The sequence below is a fragment of the Lissotriton vulgaris genome, chromosome 5 (genome assembly GCF_964263255.1).
Source record: "Lissotriton vulgaris chromosome 5, aLisVul1.2, whole genome shotgun sequence".
In the NCBI taxonomy this organism is placed as follows: domain Eukaryota; kingdom Metazoa; phylum Chordata; class Amphibia; order Caudata; family Salamandridae; genus Lissotriton; species Lissotriton vulgaris.
Window position 1 is genome coordinate 467,741,737 of NC_141693.1, and position 21,909 is coordinate 467,763,645.

The 21,909-nt window shown below is 45.2% G+C and overlaps 1 pseudogene; it reads right to left on the bottom strand.

Moving 5' to 3' along the window:
- The window catches only part of LOC147711095 (exosome RNA helicase MTR4 pseudogene), a 43,119-nt pseudogene extending 21,925 nt beyond the window's left edge, over nucleotides 1-21,194 (bottom strand).
- Between the last annotated feature and the right edge of the window lie 715 nt (nucleotides 21,195-21,909).

Here is a 21,909-nt window from a genome sequence, read left to right on the forward strand (position 1 = left end):
CATTACGCATACTCAGTGGCGTAATAAAACTTGAGGTGGCCCCCCTGCAAAGTACATGGAGGTGATCCCCCAGGCTCCAGACCCAGCCAGGAGCGGTCAGATGCTGCCGGTGGACAGTGCAGGAGTGGGCCCCCTGAAGCTCGCCACCCCCCCACCACCGCAGTGGCTGTAGGGACTGTTGTTATGCCATTAGGGATACTTTGCGGTGCGTGGTCAGGGAGCACTAACAGCAGAATCCAGGCATGAGGATCTGACCACTGATACCTCCCCACGCGTGTACTAGCCATGTGGCTTACCTCACTGTATTGGGCATCCATGTCATGCAGTGTGATGAAAAGGGGAAGATGTCAGGGTACCACGAACCCTAAAAATGTCATAGCTCCCTGTCCATATACAAGTCGAGATTGCCTTAGACTTACACTTAAAGGCTGCCTGTAGGTAGAGTAGGGGCAGCACAGGTCTTTCACTGCAAGTGTCAGAGGAAGGCCTGCCCACTAAATGACTTCCAATGAGTCTGCAACAGTGAAGGAAGGAAGTCTAGATCTATGTCCCGTTGCAGCAGTAACCATTGGCTGACTTCATGGTCAGTGACGGCATTCTGCTCTGACAGGGCCGGACTGGGAAACAAAACCGGCCCTGGCAAAGTTCTCGGCCCCTACCCCCCCTCCCGGGGGTTGTGGGTGCCACCGAGCTCTTTGCTGGGGCCCGTTTTGGGCCGATTATGTTACAGGACCGATATTTCAGCTATGCTGCAAAAACGGCCCTGTAACAAAAACGGCCCCAGGTGCCCCAAACCGGCCCCCATTCGTGTGGCGCACCGGGGGATTGCTACGGCCAGTCTGACTCGAGGTGGGTACCCACACACAAAGGAGTTCCCTAAAGTGCCAGCCACTCCACAGGAATGTGTGCTTTTTGAGACTAAACATAATTTTATTTCTAGCCAGTGTTTTGTTTTTAGACTGATCAGGAACTAGGAGCTTCCATAGCAGTCACGTTTTGCAAACAGTTTGACAAAACAAGCAAGCACTGACAAAAGAAAAAGACAGGCTCCCAAACGCCGGACATATTGGCTTTGACAATGCTTGTTTTACGTTGACATCGTTCGAGCAAACTCAGCGCGGGCAGTGGGGCGTTTCGAAGGTCCAACAAACACACGTTGAAGGAGGTTTTGTTTTCCTTAAGATTCACTACAGGCGAGTTGTGAAACCAGACCCAGAGCACACGCCTTGAGAGTCCAGCCCAACCTGTCGCACCAGCTTGAATTAGCAGCATGCTTGAGTGTTTTCAACTGTCACGTGCTGCTTAACCTCTTCACTTCCGCCCGCCACATCGGTCCAGTTGAGAGAGGGAGATTGTGACTTTGATGTAAATGTAGGCTCCAAACGGTCCTTCTGGTATGTAAGGAGATTAAGCGCTGTCTTAAAAGGTGTGACACTCCCCTGATAGTGTATCTCATTGTACACGTTGCCCGGAGATGAGCTGGGCGACTTTGAGGGGAGATGAAATAAATGGCTCCCTTATCTCTAATATAGGTTGAATCTGATAAAAGCAAAGCGTGCCACACCTAACCGTGATTCAGTCCTGACCAGAAAAAATAGGTTCTGCCCAGGACAGGGCAGTTCCTTGAAAAGGAGGAGTGAATGACATTTTATGCCGGCTGACCAAGATTGCCCGAGCAAAACAAGAGTTTAGAAAATAGTACAGCCGTACAACCTGTGCAATCAAGAGAAAGGATTACAGAAGTCACGCTGGCATAAGACAAAGGAAGCAGTGGAATAGTCATGTTTTCTTTTCATGTCAGATACTGTGATTGACGTCGAAAGAGATGGTAGAGGAAAAACAAAGGCATGCTAGACAGACTATTGCACATTACTCTTGCTTGGCCTCTTTTGGGGTCCAAGTCGTAAACTTATTTTATGATCTAAATTTAACTTAAGTGCAGAAATTGAAAAAATAATGAGTGTAAATTCATGTTTGATACTCACAAAATATAATACTTGATAAGTTAATCAATTTTTAGGTTTGGCTGTAGCCAAGATCTTTCGATTTTACTAAAATGATATGTACAATCTAATTACTTAGGGTGTTTTCATAGAGCCTACTTCATCCATCTGTGTTGCACCACTACAGCATACGACATATGTCTGCCCACTTCAGTCATTGGCTAACTTCTTTAGAGAGTGATTCATTCTGCTCTATCACAAGGAGCAGAACCGCACACAAAATAGTGCCCTTGTGTGCTTTTTGATACAAAGAACACATCTTTTTTAGCTTTTAGCAATTATTTCATATTGGTGAGGGCCAGGCAGTTAGGCCCACAATGACATTTAACGAAACAATTACAAAATAAGCATTAGAAAAGCCAAAACGATGGTAGCCACTACTGGTTTTACTTATCAAAGAGTTGTATTCAACACTGCCTGTTGCCTTTCAGTATCTCCAGCAGGCGCGGTGGGGCGTAGGGGCGTAGCCCCACCAGCCACATGGACCCGCATCGCGGCCACCGCAATCCTTTAACATAAAATTACTCTGTCTGTGCAAGTGTTGTGTAAGCAACTTGTTTGATACAAGTCAGCCGCTGAGCCGCCGGACAACACCCGGAGATTTCGGACTGCGCAGGGGGGGGGTGGCCTGCTGCAGCTTGAGTGACAGACCGTAGTGTGCAAGTGCAATTTTGGTTCCAACTTGCCCAAGCATGCGCACTGTATGTTCCCCAGGGGTACTTGAAGCCTGCCTTAGCCCGGGTTTACATGGGGTGACAGGGCGAGCAGCAAATGTGCCCCCCTAGCCCCCCTAGCCAATCCTGGCGCTGCATACAGCGCCAGGATTGTCTGGTCCACCGCCAAGCATCCATCATTGGATGCCACGCGTGGGGGTGGCACACACTGCCTCAGCCACAACTTAATGGCCAATCTCTGCATTACCCATTTCACCGGGATGCGTGCGTTTACGCGCTGCTGTGACGTGGAGCTCAGCTCGTGACGACGCCACACCTCGTGCGCAGGCAGAGATGACTGTGTGTGACTACCAGCTAGCCTAGTACTACTGCAGAGAAAGTTAACTATCTACAAGAGTTTTCCCGCCAAGTTCAAGGGACTTGGAGAAAGGCGTGACGTGAGTTGAACTTCGTGGCATGTATCCGGTAGGTAGCATCTATTTAGGAACTCCGTACTAACTATCCCCTTTCTCTAAGAGCATTTGACCAGATTGATGTTTCTTGCCCTGCTTGTGTTTGTTTCTGTTTATGTAACAGGGCTGTAATTCTTTGTGTCTCCTCACATTTGCTGTGCGCTGAAAGACCGAGATCAAATGCCAGACAAAAGGTAGTTTTCTGTCTCTGACTTTAAAGTGACAGGATTTCAGAATCCCCAAAATCACTCTCGCTGTGCTATTTGCCTTTGTTTTCGCTTTGCAATCAATTTCAAAGCTTTATTTGACAGCATGTCATAAAAGCAGAATAACATCCTATCACAACCATTATAAATACTACATAACAAAAGAAATTACAATGTTAAAAAGTTATTAAATCTTTGTAGCTGTCATTTGTAAAGTTAAAGAGTTTGTTAAAAGACTATTTAAAAATAGCTAAAATTTATTAATAAAACAAGATCAATCACATGTTTTTGGAGGTCTTACAGTTCATTAGCTAACTTCTGGAGAGTTTAAAGTGCGAGTGCATATGATCCAAGCCCACCTTAAAAATTTAGCAACAGCAATCGCTATACACGGGGAACAGTCAGTCTCTAATATTCTCAGAGCTTCAGTATACCTCCGGGTACCCAGGTTAGTACACATTGGTTATAGCCACTTACGACGAGGGCTTGTGTAAAGAGGTAATACAAACACCATATGGGCTACATTCTCGGTCAAGTCTGTACAGTTATGACATTTGTCATCCCGGATTGCTGACCATTTGTAACTGAAAGCTTTTACAGGTAGAGTTCCAGTTCTAAACTGGAAATACAGCTTTCGGTCAAACGGACGCTCTATAATATCCCAATAAGCCTCCCAAGCTGGGCGAGGTTTAAAATCAAGGAAACGTCCTGTTAGATTAGTGGTTGTACAGGTACTGTAGACGGACCTCCAGATCATTTCCCAGTGCTATTTTTTCAAAATTATTTTCGGTGGTAACCTTGAGACGTCTGCGTCTTCCCATGGATAGTCAAGCTCCAACTTTCGTAGTAGGCCCCTTATCTCTTCAAGCCATGGGATAGATTGAAAGCGATCTGCCCTAGTGATATCCTTTATTGGCAGGGCATAGTGTGCTAATTCCGGAGTTGTCCAGATACGCCTCCAATAAAGTAGAGGCCGTAGCCGAGCTATATCCTCAATTTTCTTCCTGCCAAGATCATATACTAGCGGTATGGTAGGAGTACTTTGGGGGACCCCGACTAAACAGCGTAGAAATGTGTTCTCCGCCATTGTTAGTTGGTTCAGATTATTAAACCCCCCATAGTACTGAACCATACAAAGAGGCACTTATAACCTTCATGTTGTAGATCTCTAGGGCAGGTGTGATTGCCTTGGTAAAGGAAGCTTTGTGCTTTGTGGCTAAGGCACCCGCAAGCTGGTGAAATTTTAGAGCAGCCATGTCAATATGACTTTTCCAGCCCATATTACTCTGGAGAGATATTCCTAGATACGTGAATGCCTCTACCTGCTCTAGTGGAGTTCCATTAAAATTAATTGTACCTTTGAAGGTTTTTCGCTGATTCAGGGACATGAACTTAGTTTTTGAGGTGTTTATCTCAAGTCCACACAGTTGACAAAATTCTCCAAATGCATTCACGGCCTTTTGGAGCCCACTTGGTGTCCGGGAAATAATCAACGTGTCGTCCGCAAACATGAGAACAGGCACGCGGGCCCCAGCTTTGCTATTTGCCTTTGTGTCCGCTGGTTGGTTTGTCTGACTCCTCGGACTGGCCGGCCCGGTACCTACAACTTTCAAAATCCTCATGCTCCGTTACGCCTTTAACTCTGCTTCCTTTAATTTACTCATGGCCCATAACAGGAAAAGGCCCGCTGTTTTGCTCCGGTCGGAGCAGCTGCGACAGGGGTGCTCTGCTGCTCTGGGAGCGCATTACATGAGCACTAGTTACATTACGCACGTTCATATTCATTTATTTCGGCGTGGGACATTAAAGTAATGTGTACAGAATCGCATGACGTAAGCCACTCCCACAGTCATACTGACTACAGCCATTTCATATCTCATGCTGACTCTCTCTCACTCAGACTGCACATTTGTGCCCTGTTTTTTTTTCTATCACACACTGGTTTCCAGCCACTTAATTATTGTAATTTCAGTAGCCTTTGGTCACATTCTGCAAATATCTTGTGGTGAAAAGAAGAAAGCACATGCATGCAACATTCGGCATACACCGAACAGGGGCAATATGGAGCTTCTGGCATACTTCACTAGCGAGAAAAAAGCAAAGAAAAGCAGCTGCGTCTGAGAAATTAAAAGCCAACATTAAAGCACCCAAAGCATGTGTTTAACGTTGCTTCCACACACTACCTCCGCGTCCTCCGTTTGCTGTTGACGCCAGGTTGGAGCTTATCATGGTCTCCTTACTATTGTGAATTTCGTATGACTTCGTACTGCCTGAAACACGTGCTTTGGATTCCAGTACGACCTGCGGCAAATCAGTGATGTCCGCATACCTTAGTGGACTCTAGATCAAGTATCCCACGGAATCTCAAATCATTTTCTGCTCTGGGCATATTGACAAAATCCTTTAATTGCAAAGGTTTTTATTATCTGAAGGCCCTCGTTATTTTTGCTGCAGTCATGTGGCAACTGAATTATTCCTTCCATCCCAGGTTGTCGACCTTTCTCTAATCTGTTTATTCTGTATGACGTTTTGCCTTTTTTCATATTTTTGTTTACTACTTGCTTCCACTTTATCACATTTCCCTTAATTGTGCATCTTTTCCCTTTCCTCCTCCTTAACGCTTTCTCACTTTTATCCTTTTGTTGCTTTTCTACTCCCCCTCCTTCTCTTTTAATACTCTCTCATATGTAACCCCCAATCCACTTTCTCCATTTCGTGCCCCCCCCACTCATTTGCATTATTTGCTTTCTCTCTCCCCTGATAATGTGCTTACTGCAATCGTGTGCTATTCAGATCGTTGGACGTGCGCACACTATGTGGGTTGAATAATCGGCAGTATTAGATTAAAAGAAACAACCATAATTTATAAAACATTTACAGTACTTACATTAAATTTGAAAGGGAGAGTACCTGCACTTCTTACCACTGCTGTGATACGTTTAACGTGAGAGTACATGCAGTTTCCAAGATCAAATAGGTATTCTGAATAGTGAGTACCTGCGCTTCTATGTTTACAGAGCTTAGAGCCGGACTCCCAAAGTGAATTACTGTAAATGGGAGAGGCGGGAAGGGGGGGGGTATTTAGCGTCCTTAGCTGGTTAAGAAGAACAAAAGGTGTTTCTGCAACCACAGGGGAAGTGACCTCGTCGCACACAGGTGACCGGACCTGATTGGCAGAAGTCACCGGCGGTTTGGGAGTTTGTTTGGAAGTTAGTGCAATGCACACAGAGCCCGCAGTGTGCACATAGCCTAGCACTATATAGTAACCCCAGCTTATAACATTAGCCCTGCGGAGCCCGGCATTGCAGCGCCGAGGATGCGAGAGACCGCCCCGGGCAGGTGAGTGCCTGCTCCCCATGGGGTGGGGGGTGGCGAGAGAGCACACTATCACTCACCTCGTGGATGAGTGCACGCTCACTGCAGGAGTTCAGGGCATGGTTGGTGCTGGAGAATAGTGCGTGATCACACTGTGCAGGAGAGAATAGCGTAGTAGGAGAGTGAAAACCTGAGGATGTGAGTGGGGGTAGGGCCTACCCCCACTCACATCTACTCAGGTAGGGCCAGGCCTCCCTTTTGCTTTGGCCGGCAAGCACCTAGTTTGCTGCTCTCGGTGTCTCTCCCCCCAATATATGTTTCAAGAAAACACTTTTTATCATTGCAAAGAATGTGCTTGGAAGGATAAGTGGGAGGGCTCAGAATAGAAATACAAGCCTAGATAAGACATTCAAATTGAATGCGTTGATGTTATCCAAGCGAGGCCACTGGGAGTGTACCTCATCTCCTAAGTCTGCTGCTTTGTATTTCCCTCAGCATTGGGAGTATGTTACTTGGGTAGAGGGGTAATGTAGATGTTGTGATTGTCACCAAGTATGCAGGCAATATGTTTGGTTGCCCATCTTGGATTTGTATTTTCATCGCTACTTCCACTGTTGAGAGAGTTAGGTTAAGAATTTTGGATTTTGTTTTGCTACCGTTAAAGCTTGCCACCTTTTCGAATTTACCTAGTTGCTGTAGTTGTGGAAGTGAGACCTCCGGGTTGGTAAGGGTTAGCCGTACGTCTTCAGCAAACAGCATTACTTTGTGATCTCTCCCAAAGTGGAGGCCTGTCAGCTCTCTGTCATCTCTAAGGTGTATCACTAGGACACAAAGGAGGAGGGGGAGAAGAGACATCTCTGGCTGGTGCCCCATTGCGTGTGTAATGACGGAGAAGGGCACCACTTCTAACAATATTCTGGATACCAGGGTGTGATAGCCCACTAGTGCTAAGGTTTGAAATCTGGGCCTATTCCCACCCTTTACAATACTCTTCATAGTAAGAGGCCTAGCTGTTAGCTTTATTTTTCCCTCAGAGTTTTATATAGAGCAATCAGTCTAAATCTTTTCCTGTCTCCTACTGGGCTGTTTAACCTTTGACTGCTTACAAGTTAAAAAAACATGAACTTAATTTTATTATTGCATTTCACAAGTTGTGGTCCAATTAGTGAAATAGCAGCAGGTGGCAGCGCAGGAGGACCTGATGCAGATCACTAAATGCATATGATGTAAATAGGTCAGTGGTGAGTCACTGCTTTTGTTACTTGCAGTTTGTATGTTAAAATCCTAACATACAACAACAGCGAGCTATTAACAGTCATCCAAGAGCTGCATGCAAACTGCAAGGAAAGAATTGGAGGTTTATGATGTTTTCACACAGTCTTTGTTGGATTACCCTAGAACTGCTGTGCAACTTCTTCTACTCTTAGAGCTGAGATTTCCATGAAAGTCTTGCAGTCTGACTTCAGCACCTGAGCATAATAGGACGGAATGTATGAAGCTCTGTAGTTATACTGAATAAGCAGCTACCTATGTTATGCCATCTATTAATGTAATAACTGCACTTTCACAATTGCTTTATTAACCTTCCTGCTTTCTCAAATTTGCTTGAAAATGCACGATTTTTCTTCTTTTTTTCACATTTTTCTTGGGGTGGGGGGGTTATGCCCCAAACCTCCCTTTTGGGGTTCGGGCTCGCTCACAGCGCTCGCTTGCTACGGTGCTGTATGCAAATCACTTTGCGCCCCACCACTTTCAAATGTCATTCACCGCCCCTGTTCTCCAGAGTGCTGGAAGCTAAGGAGCACATTTTAATTGTTGGAAGTAAGTTAGCATCAATTTTTCAGCGCAGTGAGCAACCCTGTTCCATGTTCTTTGTGAACTTTGCTCTTTAATCTCCTTTAAAGATGAGTCTGAAAAGTTCAAGCTATCGGAGATTCCTGTACTTCGTACAATTGGTTTCAACTTTAAGGATGAAACAACTTGAAATGCAGGTATGCTTTGAGGAGGGCACCAAAGATTTTTTTGTTTAATTCTGACTTTTACCAGGGGCCAATGGTGCGTCTTTTATTTCCCTGGATTTCAGAAAATCAGTAGTAGTTGCATTAATTCTTTAAAAAATGTACTACTGCAATGTGCTTATCCTTGGCATTGACAAGCGCCAATTAGTAAAACTTCAATCTTTACAGAATGCCACAGCATGAGTGCTGCTAAACATTCCCAAATACCATCCTATTTCCAGCAGCATTAGGTAGCTTCATTGGCTTCTGGTCAAACAGTGCATCGAATGTAATGCTCTATGCTGGTACATAAAGCGCTGTATGGCGGGGGGGTCATATGACAAGCAGAAACTATTCTGATGGCACTCCCCGCTGTGGAGCCCTAGACTGCCAACAAAGAACTAGTTCAGGTCCTCAAAATCAGAAAGGCAGATGGGGGCATAGAGGTTTTTCCTATCAGGTGGCTAAGCTCTGGAATGATTTGCCGGTCACCACTAGGTTGTAACATACTAGACCCCTGTTTAGGAAAAAGCTTAAGACCTGGCTATTCCCCTCATAGGGAAATGAAGCATTGTCCACCTGAAACAGTACATGTTACTTGTTAATTTCAGCACCAATACACCTCGGCATTTGTGCGCTTTATAAATCTTTTACTTACTATGTGTGACATCAGCACGTAATGTCACACAATGTGACATTACGTGCACATACCTACCTTCTGTGGCCCACTGACCATGAGACTTGATTGCAGATTGCAGTCTAGTCACTACAGCTGGTATGATCCCTTGACCACAGCCAATGCGTCATTCCGGGAGCCATTTACCTTGAATAAATTAAAAATTAACGTGACACAGCCGATTCAGATGCCGGAAAAACTGAGGTAACCCAACGAAAAGTGATGCATCTTCATCCTTTTAAAGATGGAGCAAATGAAGCGCCTCTTTTGCGTAAAAAAAAGTGACACAACAGAGGTGCAAGGTGGTGCAAGGTGTTTCAAGGGGCTTGTAAATTAGCCCCTACATTTATCGAAAACTGTACAATTCCTCATTAGCATTCATCGCTATAGGCTCTTTGCTATCCATTTCAATGATCAGACTGGCCTCCAGTCTCCTCAGCTCCAACTCACTGTAGCCACACCTCCAGCACTTCGGCGCATACACTAAACCACCATAGCAGAGCTTACTTTCATCCCTCCAATGCTCCTTATCAAAATGTTTGGCAACTGTGTAAGTGGGGTCCATGTTCTTTGTTGCCCTTATATATTGTAGAATACTTTTGTGCATTAATAAGGTCGTGCTCACTATGTATATCTTGGGGCAAGGCCATTCCAATATATACACCACAAAACTACTTTTACTCTACTATCTCTTGTTAAACAGAGACTCTTCCCTCTTGATTTTTCTAGCTCTCTGCTCTGCCTCTATTAGAATTTCTTGTGGGGTTTGCCTCTCTGCCTGAATCTATCGCTCAATTCTTGATCAGTTTTCTCATACTCCTTTTGTATGCTACACAGTCTCCTTGCTCTAAAGAATTCATCAATTGCTATATTCCTACTGAGGGAACGAGGGTGAAAGCTCCGATTATGTAGGGTACTAGTCCCACAATTTGGGTACACTAGGGTACTATTCCCAATATTTGAGGGAGAAGAGGAGAAATGGACTCTCCATGGGAAAATACTTTTTCAGTGGGTAAAAAAAGGAAAAGATTTTAAACTGCTACTACATCTCTAAGGACCTGCTGAAATATACTCAAATAAGCCTGAAAAAAACTACATACAAACGTGGGTACTCCAGGAAAGCTGTGAATGTCAAACTTCCTAGGAGTAGCCAGAGACATTTCGGAGAAGTAAACAAATTGTAAATTCTCACCAGATGGAGGACTATGAGAATACATGTAGATGTTTTTATGAATCAGGTCCTTTGAATTTTGCACCATGGAAACACTAGAGAGTAGTGTTAATTGTTCCATCACAAAAAAGGACTCATATATTCAATTCAATTCAATTATACTTTATTTCGGTCTTCCGACCATAAAAGTGCATTAAAAAGCAAACACAAAACATTTCCATTGTGCAGTTGATCGATAGCGGAATTCATTCACATTGGCTGGGTGCCAGAGATAACAGTTTTCATGATCCTTCCTTACTTAATACAATAAATATAATAAAAAGTTTTTTCAAAGTAATAAAAAATAGCCGCTTAAAAACTATTAAAATCTTTCGGTCGCCTCCTCATTGTTACAATTCATCAAATATATACATATTATCTGAGGACTCCACCGTTTAAGAGGTAGAAAAATTATTCGCTGGGTTCTTTACAAAAATATAAAAACGAAAAATGTCAATTATTTACTAGAGTTACATATTACAGTACTACAGTTTCAAACCAATTTAAGTTCTTACATACAACACATTACACAGAAATCAAGATACACAGAAGACCACCAATTGCGTGGCGTCTGTCCTTAATAGACGGTCTGCCTCTCTATAGTGCCTTAAATTCAAAGCATTGCAGAGGGGTTTAATCCATCTTTTTCTAGGAGTGTCATATAAGGGACAAAAAAAGAATATACGTGCATTTATCATTATCTTTGTCATCACGATTACTGCCTCATTTGGATTTATTGTTGTTGGTTTGTAAAATCCCATATCTAAATTTCAGGTATAAAGATTTTGCGAGTTGCGGGCACACCTCGTCTAGAAACGGTTCAAACTGAGCTATATCTTTATTAGGCCTGGGCGAAGCACTACGCTACGCTCGCGGAGTTTGCGAAGTTTGCGCAACTTCGCACTACGCGAGCTGCACGTAGCACAGTGCGAACACGCGTAGTGCCGCGCTCATTTTTTGCTTGTTCGCTGTGCTGAACGTCATGTTCGCGACCGCGAGCAAGCAAAATGACATCCTGGCGAGATTCTCAACGCGGGGAGGTAAGGTTTCTCATTGTGAGTGGTTGGGCATGCTCGCGACCGCTCTCAATGAGAAACTACCAGTTCGCGTTCAGGAAGCTGCAGCTCGAGTAATAATCTACTCAAGCAGCAGAAAACTACAGCTCGCACTGTGCAAGATGCCGTTTTCAATGATTGCACAGTGCCGGATGCTTGTCCGCACTGTGCAATCATTGAAAACACATCTTGCACAGTGCAAACATGCTACTACCCAGCTGGCGTAGTGCTACGTGAAGTTCGCGTAGTGCAAAGTGCACTTCGCGTAGCTTCGCGTAGCGCTACTTCGCGAACTACGCCCACCCTTAATCTTTATACAGAAGGAATTAAATGGTTAGGGATCCTAAACTAGAATCATGCAGTAATTTACTGGTAGCATACGTCCAAAAGGATGTTTTAACCACCTTACTGCATGCCATGGTCAGGTCTGAGGGTTCCTCCCAGTAGTGTAGTAATCCTATTTTCCCCAGCCAAGTTGACACATGTTGAAACCATGGTATGGCCTTATAGAGGCCAGTACTCATTATCTCGGCTGTAAACCTTTTTTATAGTTTACAAGCTCCACTGTTGACCAGATTCTTACCAAGAATAAAAGGGGGCGTAGTATAGCATGATTATCAGTACATTTTAAGTTCAAATCCAATGTCACTGGAATCAGGGGGTTCTGTTAAGGAGAGACAATAATCTACGAATATAGTTGTTTTCTCCAATTTCAAAATTGCGTTTACAATAGGGTCCCCATATTTCTGCTCCATACAAGGCTGCTGACTGGGCCTTGAATTTAAAAACCTATATGGCAGGTGAAACAGCCTTAGAGGTACTTCCCCATGTCTCTTTATAATGGGAGTGCAATTTTGGGGCAATACTATTCTGTTTTTTACAGTTGTGGCTTCCAGGTTAATTTCGTATCTAATGTGATTCCTAGGTAATTGAAACTATGTACATACTCTAATCTTTGGCTGTTTAGCTCTAGATTCTTTTTAAACGATTTGTGGGGATTGATAGACACATATTTGGTCTTGCTGAGATTTATTTTAAGTCCTTTGTTAGTACAATATAACTGGAAGGTATTCAAGAGATTTTGAAGGCCGCTGGAAGTTTGCGAGATTAAGATGGTATCAACTGCAAACAGTAATGCGGGTATTACTTCACCTGCCAGCTTGGGGGAATCATTTTTACAGCCTTTCAGAAAGCAGGGGATATTGTTTACATACAAAGTGAACAGAGTGGGCGCCAACACACAACCTTGGTGTACTCCCCGCCTCACAGGTATTTCCTTGGTAAGCTTGCCCCTTGGTTCCCATCTCAGTTTGGCATAATTTCCCTCATGAAGCCTAATTATCTGGACAAGCAGTTCGATTGGCACCCCCAGATCTATCAAGCAACCCATAACCGGTTCCTGATACCAAATCGAACGCCTCCTTCAAGTCTACAAAAGCAACGTATAGGCTACCCTTCCTTAAATTTATATATTTCCAGCAAAGACACAAAAAACGAAAGACCTGATCAATAGTACTAGTCTTCTTCCTGAACCCAGCTTGGTATTTTGAGAATAAATCAATCTCTTCAATCCATGCAGTCAATCTTTGTAAAATATGCCTGGCAAATAGTTTCTGTGGGATGTCAATCAGACTAATGGGGCGATAATTTGCCGGATCATGTAGATTTCCCTTTTTGAAAATTGTAACTATCTCTGCCCCCCTCCACGTGTTTGATATTGGTTCGAAGTTGGCAATCGCATTGCAAAGGTAATTAATATACGGTCCCCAAATGTGCAAATCATGTTTTAAAAGATCGCCCGGTATTTTGTTGGGTCCTGGTGCCTTGCCCGATTTAACTGACTCCAGTATCAGTGTAGCTTCCGTTAAAGTAAAGTGCAATCTAGCTGCCTTTGCCGTATTCACCATGGCATTTGTTAGCACAAAGGGTTTATCATTGGATTCAGAGTAGAGGCCGGAGAAATGTTCCACCCAAGTATTTTCGTCAAGATATAGATCTCTATGGGTTCTTCCCGACCTATTCTCTTTAGCCTACAGGTTCCAAAATCCAGCCTGGTCCTTGGCTTTAGCCGCACAGACTAAATCAGACCAGATTGCCTCATCCCATGACCACTTTGCATTTTCCTGGGTCTGTTTGTAATTGTGCATTTTTTACCTTATTCTATCTATATCTTCGATTTTAATGGCCTGGATTAACTCAGACTTAGCTGCTCGGCAATTCCCTTTGTACCAAGGATTGCCAATGTCTATCCTACGTGGAGCTCCTGCATTCCCTTCTTTGGGTATTTTACTTAATACTGGTTCTAAGGCACTTACCAGCATACTATGCAGGTCTGTCCTCTTAATGTGGCCTGTGGGATATTCAATAAAAAAGTAATGGTGTTTGCAAAAATAGAATAAATACTTGTCATTGCTTTGGTGTTCCCTAGGATATGTGGCCACTTTATAGCACAATTATTATTTCTTAGTATAATTCCATTGTCCTTAATGCCTGCCTCGATGGAACCAGTTTGCAATGGAAAAAAAAGTTCTGGTTGTACCAACAAGCTCAAGGGTCGGTGGTCACTCTCGATTCTATCATCAATTTTGAAGTCAACTAGATGACTCCAAAATCCCATGGTCACCAAAATGTAGTATATATTGCTGCGTGATTTGGCTCTACTAAATGTGTTGCCTTTGGTCTATCAGAGGGGAGGCGTCCATTGCAAGCTCTCAAACTATGGCCCATAGTAAGACTCAATAGTTGGGTCTCCGCTACTGTGCACGTTACCTCTTTATTACTTTTTATTTCGGGGATGTTATATGTGAGATCTTCAGCCTCCATCAAGTTTCCAAATCCGGATACAAGTTCAAAGTTACAGTTGAAGTCGCCTCCAACTATAACATTTGGATGGCATCCCAGGGTATCAAGGAGGAGAACCAGCCGACTTATTACTGTCAACTCACGATGTGCTGGGCCCGGTCTGTTATAGATATTAAGTAGATATAAGACCTCACTATTTTTGCAGCTAATTTTAGGCCCAGAATATCTTGGTATGGTACATTTAATGTAGTAATGTTAACATCCAGAGAAACACGAATCCAAATCACCAAGACCCCCGAAGGCCTTCCTTTCACAGAGGGACTCGCCCGCACACTAAATGTTTTGAAACCAACTCTGTGGGGTATTTCTAGGAACCATGTCTCCTGTAAAAGTATCACATCACTAACCTCTATATACTCATTCCAAGATGAATCAACTATATTCCTCCTCAAACCTGCATTGTTCCATGAGGTAACACGTAAATTCAATGTTTCGTTAGGGGCCCTGATTCGTATTAAATCATCTCCAGGAGTTCTAATGTCACCCACTTGCAATTCCAAGGGACCCTCTACTATCTCTGAAATAATTACTTCTTTCATTGGGTAGGGTCCCTTGATGGATAAGGTTGATATACCTCCGCCAACGGCGTCTCGCGGACGATACCCCTAACCAGGGGATCGTCTTTCCGAGACAACGTTGGTTGACCCAACCTACAATGTGGGGACTTTGGATTTCAATCCAAATCCTCGAGGGTAGATAAGACCTCGAATCCATTACTCAGTGGGACCATAGGGTCGTCAACGTATGCATTTCCTCTATACATCGGTCTGTAAAAGTATCCCAACAGTAGCACAATGATGTTGGTATTCCCCTGAGCATTTAACTCTTTAGTGGCTAAAATGGCCCTAATCATCTGTGGCCATTTAAAATTGACCACCTAATCTCCCCTAATATTCTTCCTGGATTCTCCTACCCAGCCCACCCTGCATACCATTAAAATATCCACTGCTTTCGTTGGATTAAATTGCTTAAATTTTACTAACCAATCAACCACCTTATTTTTCAAATTTGTCCAATTCTCGGTCTGGTCCCTCCTGAGTACAGGTACCCCTGCTAAAACTAACACATACGGGCATGCGGCAGATGGTAAATTTAAGACATCATTATTAGGAATTAAATCTGTGCCTTTAGGGCTGTATGATATTGGTTTATCAATATGAGTTCCCAGTCTAGCACGGACTAGATCACAATATAGGGAACTTCCTGTAATACTTGGTGGTTCAGTCCTAGCCAGTGACTCCACCTCCGTTGAAACTGCCCTTTCATCTCCCCTGGATTTATTATGTGATCTAGGGCTGTGCCTGGTTGTGCCATAACATACAATTATCTATGGTTCAAATGGTACTGACCTATTAACGCCTTGTGCATTTGATTTCAGCAGGTCTCCATGATTTTTTTCCGCCCTGCTCATCTCAGCACAGTCACTAGGGAGGTGACTACCTTTGCTCATAAATCCTAAAGATTCTTGCAGTAAAACCAGCTTTTCATCCAGGGGCTTTAATGCTGTGCTAATATGACCCACCAGATCAAATAACATAACTTCCTTGGCGGTCTCGAGAGATCTCTTTACAATGGACTCAATATCCCCATAGTAATTAGCTAGGGCAGGGTAGTTTTGATAGTCATTAAACTCTGTCTGGGTACATACACTCTTCATAGGAACTCTAGATGAATCAAGGCCAGATTTTATTTTTCCCCCTTGTGTTGACTCCCCTACAACCTTGGCCCTGGGTTTCCTTGGAGCTGGGACTTTCTTCTTTACGCACTTATCATCTCTCTTTTTCCCAAATGTCTGGTTTAGCTTCCTTAATCTGGTTACCACTGTCGCAGTTGGTGAACTAATTACATCATTTACTCCTATAGAACCAGAGATATTTGAGGAATTGATTACCAATCCATCCTCATTGCCTGTTTCTATAGTTGTCAGTTGGGATAGATGTGGAGTGCCAGAAAGCCTGGGTGAGCGTGTTTGTGTGTGAATTGGTTCTAGGGAAAGTCGCCTTTCAACAATTTCAATCTCATGATTTAATAGAGATTCTGCCCTGATGATAAAGGCATCTAAAGTAGCGGCAGGCCCCTTAGGTTTACTCATAACAATGCTTCCCTTAATAACAGAGAATAAGCAAGTAACAAGCAAAACACCTTAAAATTTAGAATGTCCAACCACACAAAAAGTCTGAGCTTACCACGCGACTATAGAGGTACCAGAGTCCAAATGTCAGAGGGGTGGCCCAGTCCAGTCTCTGTCAGGCTATGACGGGCGTGGACGGGCCCGCCCTTAGCCCGGGTTTTGCCCGGGCAGCACCCGGGCACGTCCGCGTGCGTCCCGCGCTGCGGGAGCCCGTGCGTGGCTTTAAGCGCGTCATGGCGCTTCCTCTGTGATGCGATGTCCGGCGCCGCATAGGAGGATGCTGGGGATTGTAGTTCTTCCCCCTTGTTGTCCGCTGGTGCTGGGAGTCTGAGGGAAGCTTGGCGTTACAGGTACGTGGGTTGCAGTCCCCTTGGACTGAAGTGCTCCTACGAGGTGTTGGGCAAAGAAAATAGGCAACAGGCATTTGAGGACTCATATATAGGGTAGGCTAACATCATGGCAACAATTCCAAAGAAGGCACACTGTACAAACAGGGCTAGCATCAAGCGTAGCACAATACAACACCACAAACAGTATTAAAGACACAAAAGGTACATAGAATTCCAAATTTTGAGCAATAATCTCTCTAATCCAAAAGTTCTAAAGAATTTTTCCAAAACGAAGCAACTGCAAAATACAGGATGAACGGGAAAAATAAAAATGATTTTTTCACAAAATAACCAAAATTGCATTCCTGCAGCAGGGGCACGAGTGTACAGGAACAGAAAAATACGCTTGGCCAAATCATATTGAGGATAAATTGATGTTTTTTTATTTTATTTACATTTACAGTTGTGTGGCAGTACCTTTTCATCTCCTTCGTGCTTTTATGTTTCTTTCCCAGTCAGGGGCGGAGGAATGTTGTTCATCTGGTAATGTTTTGGTTTTCAGGCTTCATCAATTTCAGACCATGTGTAGAAGAGCCTTTCTTGGACCAAATAGGTAAATACAGGCACTGTTTTGAGATGATTTCTTACTATCTTTTTTTTGTTAACGCACACCCATACCTGGATGCCCACGTCCTTTCTTAAACTGACACAACCAACAGAGAGTGTGTTCTCAATGCCAATGCAAGCAAGAAAAAGCAAGTTCAGTAATGACTCAGCAGGATGCGTATGAATGGATTCAAACCAAGACTCGTTGACAGTGGCAGGCTGCTGGACATCCACAAACAATAACCCTACAGCTTCCACACACAATATACACAAATCCATGAATGGTTTTGCCCTCGCCTGAGTTCATATTGAGCCGAAGTGACATAGAAAATCACCGCAATAACAAGCAAGCAGAGTGCGAACACATGGGAGGCTGGGGTCCTTGGATCTACAAATGGTCTAAACAACATAAAACAGCCGCACTTTTCCTGGATTTAGACTTAATTCTTGCGACACGTACTGCCACCATGAGTGAAAAAAACCTGTTGGCTCCTTCCAGTGAGACATGGTGATGAGCTTTGGATCTCTGGGCTAGAACTGAAATAATATCTGATGGCCCGCAAATGAGAAAGACTAATTACTAAGTTATCAGAAACACACAATGTACCCTACTCACCTTCACAAACCTCTCCGTTGGTTCTTCCTTACCCTCTGCCCCTGCAGTTCACCCACTTTGCTGTGTGTTGTGTATGACTTAAACCCAATATCCAGGACATCATCAACAACTCCTTCGCATCCGCCACCCTCCCGGAGAGCTGGAAGCATGCGGAGATCAGCGCCCTCATGAAGAAACCCACCGTAGACCCCACCGACCTCAAGAACTTCCGCTCCATCTCGCTCCTCCCCTTCCCCGCAAAAGTCATCGAGAAAACCGTCAACAACCAGCTGACCGCCTTCCTCGAGACGAACGGCGCCCTCGACCCATCGCAGTCCGGATTCCGAGCGAACCACAGCACCGAGACCACCCTCATCGCAGCCACAGATGACATCAGGACCCTGCTTGATCATGGGGAAACTGCCGCCCTCATCCTCCTCGACCTATCGGCAGCTTTCAACACGGTCTGCCACCGCACCCTGACAACCCGCCTCCACCACGCCGGGATCCAAGGAAAGGCCCTGAAATGGATCACCTCCTTCCTTTCCGACAGAACCCAAAGAGTCCGCCTCCCGCCCTTCCGCGCAGCAGCCACCAAGATCATCTGCGGCGTACCCCAAGGCTCCTCGCTCAGCCCCACCCTCTTTAATGTCTACATGAGCCCCATCGCAGCCATCGCACGCAAGCATAACCTGAACATCATCTCCTACACCGACGATACCCAACTGATCCTCTCCCTCACCAACGACCCCGCCACCGCCAAAGCCAGCTTCCAGGACGGAATGAAAGACGTCGCGGAATGGATAAAGCTCAGCCGTCTGAAACTGATCTCAGACAAGACGGAAGTCCTCATCCTTGGCCCAGCCATCTCCACCTTGGATGACTCCTGGTGACCCCCTGCTCTAGGCACCCCCCCAAGCCCACGGGCCACGCACGCAAATTGGGTTTCATCCTCAACTCCTCCCTCACGATGACCAGGCAAGTCAACGCCGTCACATCCTCCTGCTTCAACACCCTCCGCATGCTCAGTAAGATCTTCCGCTGGATCCCCACTGAAACCAGGAAGACGGTCACCCAGGCCCTCGTCACCAGCCGTCTAGACTACGGGAACGCCCTCTACGCTGGGACCACCGCCAAACTACAGAAAAGACTTAAACGCATACAGAACGCATCTGCACGACTCATCCTGGACATCCCTCGTCACAGCCACATCTCCGACCGCCTGAGGAACCTGCACCGGCTCCCCGTCAACAAGAGGATCACGTTCAGACTCCTCACCCACGCACACAAGGCTCTCCACGACCTGGGCCCTGAATACCTCAACAACCGCCTCACGTTCTACATGCCCACCTGCCAGGTCTGCTCCGCCAGCCTCGCCCTCGCCACCGTCCCACGAATCCGCAGAACCACCACCGGAGGAAGATCCTTTACCTACCTGGCGGCCAAGACATGGAACACCCTCCCCACCCACCTACGACTAACCCAGGACCATCTCTCCTTCAGGAAGCGCCTCAAGACCTGGCTTTTCGAGCAGTAGCACCCCCCCCCCCCTTCCCAGCGCCTTGAGACCCTCGCGGGTGAGTAGCGCGCTCTATAAATTGCACTGATTAATTGATTGAATATCTCATAAGCCCTTCAGACCGTTCTCCCCTTCTTAATATCAGAACTTTTTCCTCCTTCATCTGGCTCCTTTGTTAAATAATAATAATAATAATAATAATACTGAGTTTTGTAAAGCGTGAGCGGCTACCTCCATAGGAAGTGTCCCGGCGCTAGGTGGGCAGTAAAGGGCAGAGTAGGAAAAAAGATCTATTGCCTGAAAAGCCAGGTTTTCAGCAATCTCCTAAAACTGGGTTCAGAGGAGGCCTGTTGTAATTCTGGCGGCAAGGTGTTCCACAAAAGTGCCGTGCTTGCGGACAAAGTTCTGCCTCCCAATCGAGCCCTTTTCACTCGAGGGACACACAGATGAACCTGGCAGTTAGATCGAAGGAGTCTAGCCTGGGAGTATCTAGGCAGACGTGTTTTTAGATAGTTCGGGCAGGTACCGTGTAGGGCTCTATAAGCCAAAGTAAGAGCCTTAAATTTTATCCGGCTAGCCACCGGCAACCAGTGTAGCATGCGTAGGTACGGAGAAATGTGATGTTTAAAAGGAACATGCCTCAGCAATCTCACAGCCGAATTTTGGACGGTCTGCAGCCTCTGTGTTAGAAATTTCGGGAGTCCTAAATAGAGACCATTGGCATAATCAAGCCTCGAGGTAACCATGGCGCGAATAACCGTCTTCCGGCAACCCTCCGGGAGTAGTTGAAGAAATCTCCGTAGGTTCCTAAGTTTGCTTAGGCAGCCTCCAGCCTCTTGCTGTATGTGAGGGGCGAAAGATAGGCCATCATCCCATGTGACCTCCAGGTTTTTTGCCTTAGAGCTAGAGCGCGTTGCTGGACCCATCTCGGCCGGCCACCAGAGCTCGGCGGGAGGGTGGTCACCTTTCCCAAAGAAGAAAACCTCAATTTTTCCGCGTTCAATTTCAGTTTGTTGGTATTCATCCAGCAAGCCACATCGCAAAGGCAGCCGTTGAAATTAGCAAAGGCAGCCTCCGATACTTCAGAGTATGGAAAAACCAATTGGCTGTCATCGGCGTAGGAAATTGCAGTGACCCCCCAATTGGCAATCAGCGTGAACAGCGGAGCCAGATAAATATTAAAAAACAACGGGCTGAGAGCCGACCCCTGTGGAACCCCGCAGTACAGTCTCCTGGATTTAGACGAGAAGGCGCCCAGGGCCACCTTCTGAGACCTGTCCGACAGATACGAATGGAGCCAGCCCAGTGCCTGCTCCTGGAGACCGATCTCTGCCAAGCGTTGTACCAGCCTGACGTGGTCTACCATATCAAAGGCAGCCGATAGGTCCAGGAGCACCAGCATCGCCGATGCGCCCGAATCCAACGACCACCTAACTGACTCGGCAACCTCGATCAGAGCAGTCTCGGTGCTAAAGCTGGCTCTAAAGCCTGACTGAGTTTCATGGAGCACATTGTTGTCCTCCGTGAAGTTGTTAAGCTGCCACTGAATTAGCTTTTCTAACATTTTGCCCGGAGCCGCCAGTAATGAGATGGGGCGAAGGTTGCTCAGATCCTCTGGTGCACCATTCGGCTTTTTTTTCAGTGGAAGGATGGTGGCCTTTGTTCAGTTATTTTTTATTTGTCTTGTCTGCCAGTTCACCATTCCAACTCCTTTATCTGGCTCCCCATATTCTAACTCCCCACCCAACTTACTAAGGGACCAGATCCACCTCCCTCTCTCTCCCGCCCCATTTCTCTTAATCTTACCCTACTTTTGCAAAGACTAATTAGATACACCTGAATGCTTACCCCCTATGTTTCTTTAGGTAATTTATTTGCTTAGAATACCAGTGCTCCTCAGATATCATCTCAATGGTGATTGGTGATGATACTGTCCTGTTATTAACCTGCTGAGATTTGCAGTTTCTGACAATGTTTTGGAGGTTTTTGTTTGCATTTAGTGTCCTGACCTTACATACTATAAATACCAAGATCAATAAATAATGATTAAAAAAAGACCAAGATGTTTGGTGTCCTTTGTCCCTGATCTGCAAAGTAAAGCCATGCCTCCTACAAAATTACCTCAGAATGCTCATCAAGGCAAAGTCTTATGTCTCCCCCTTGGAGGCCACCAGCAGGCATTTCAGTGACCCATCCTCTGCCGCAGAACAGAGATTCCATTCTTCTACATGACTCAACAAAAACCTTCAGAACCTTGACTTAGTTGTGCTCAAGTGGCT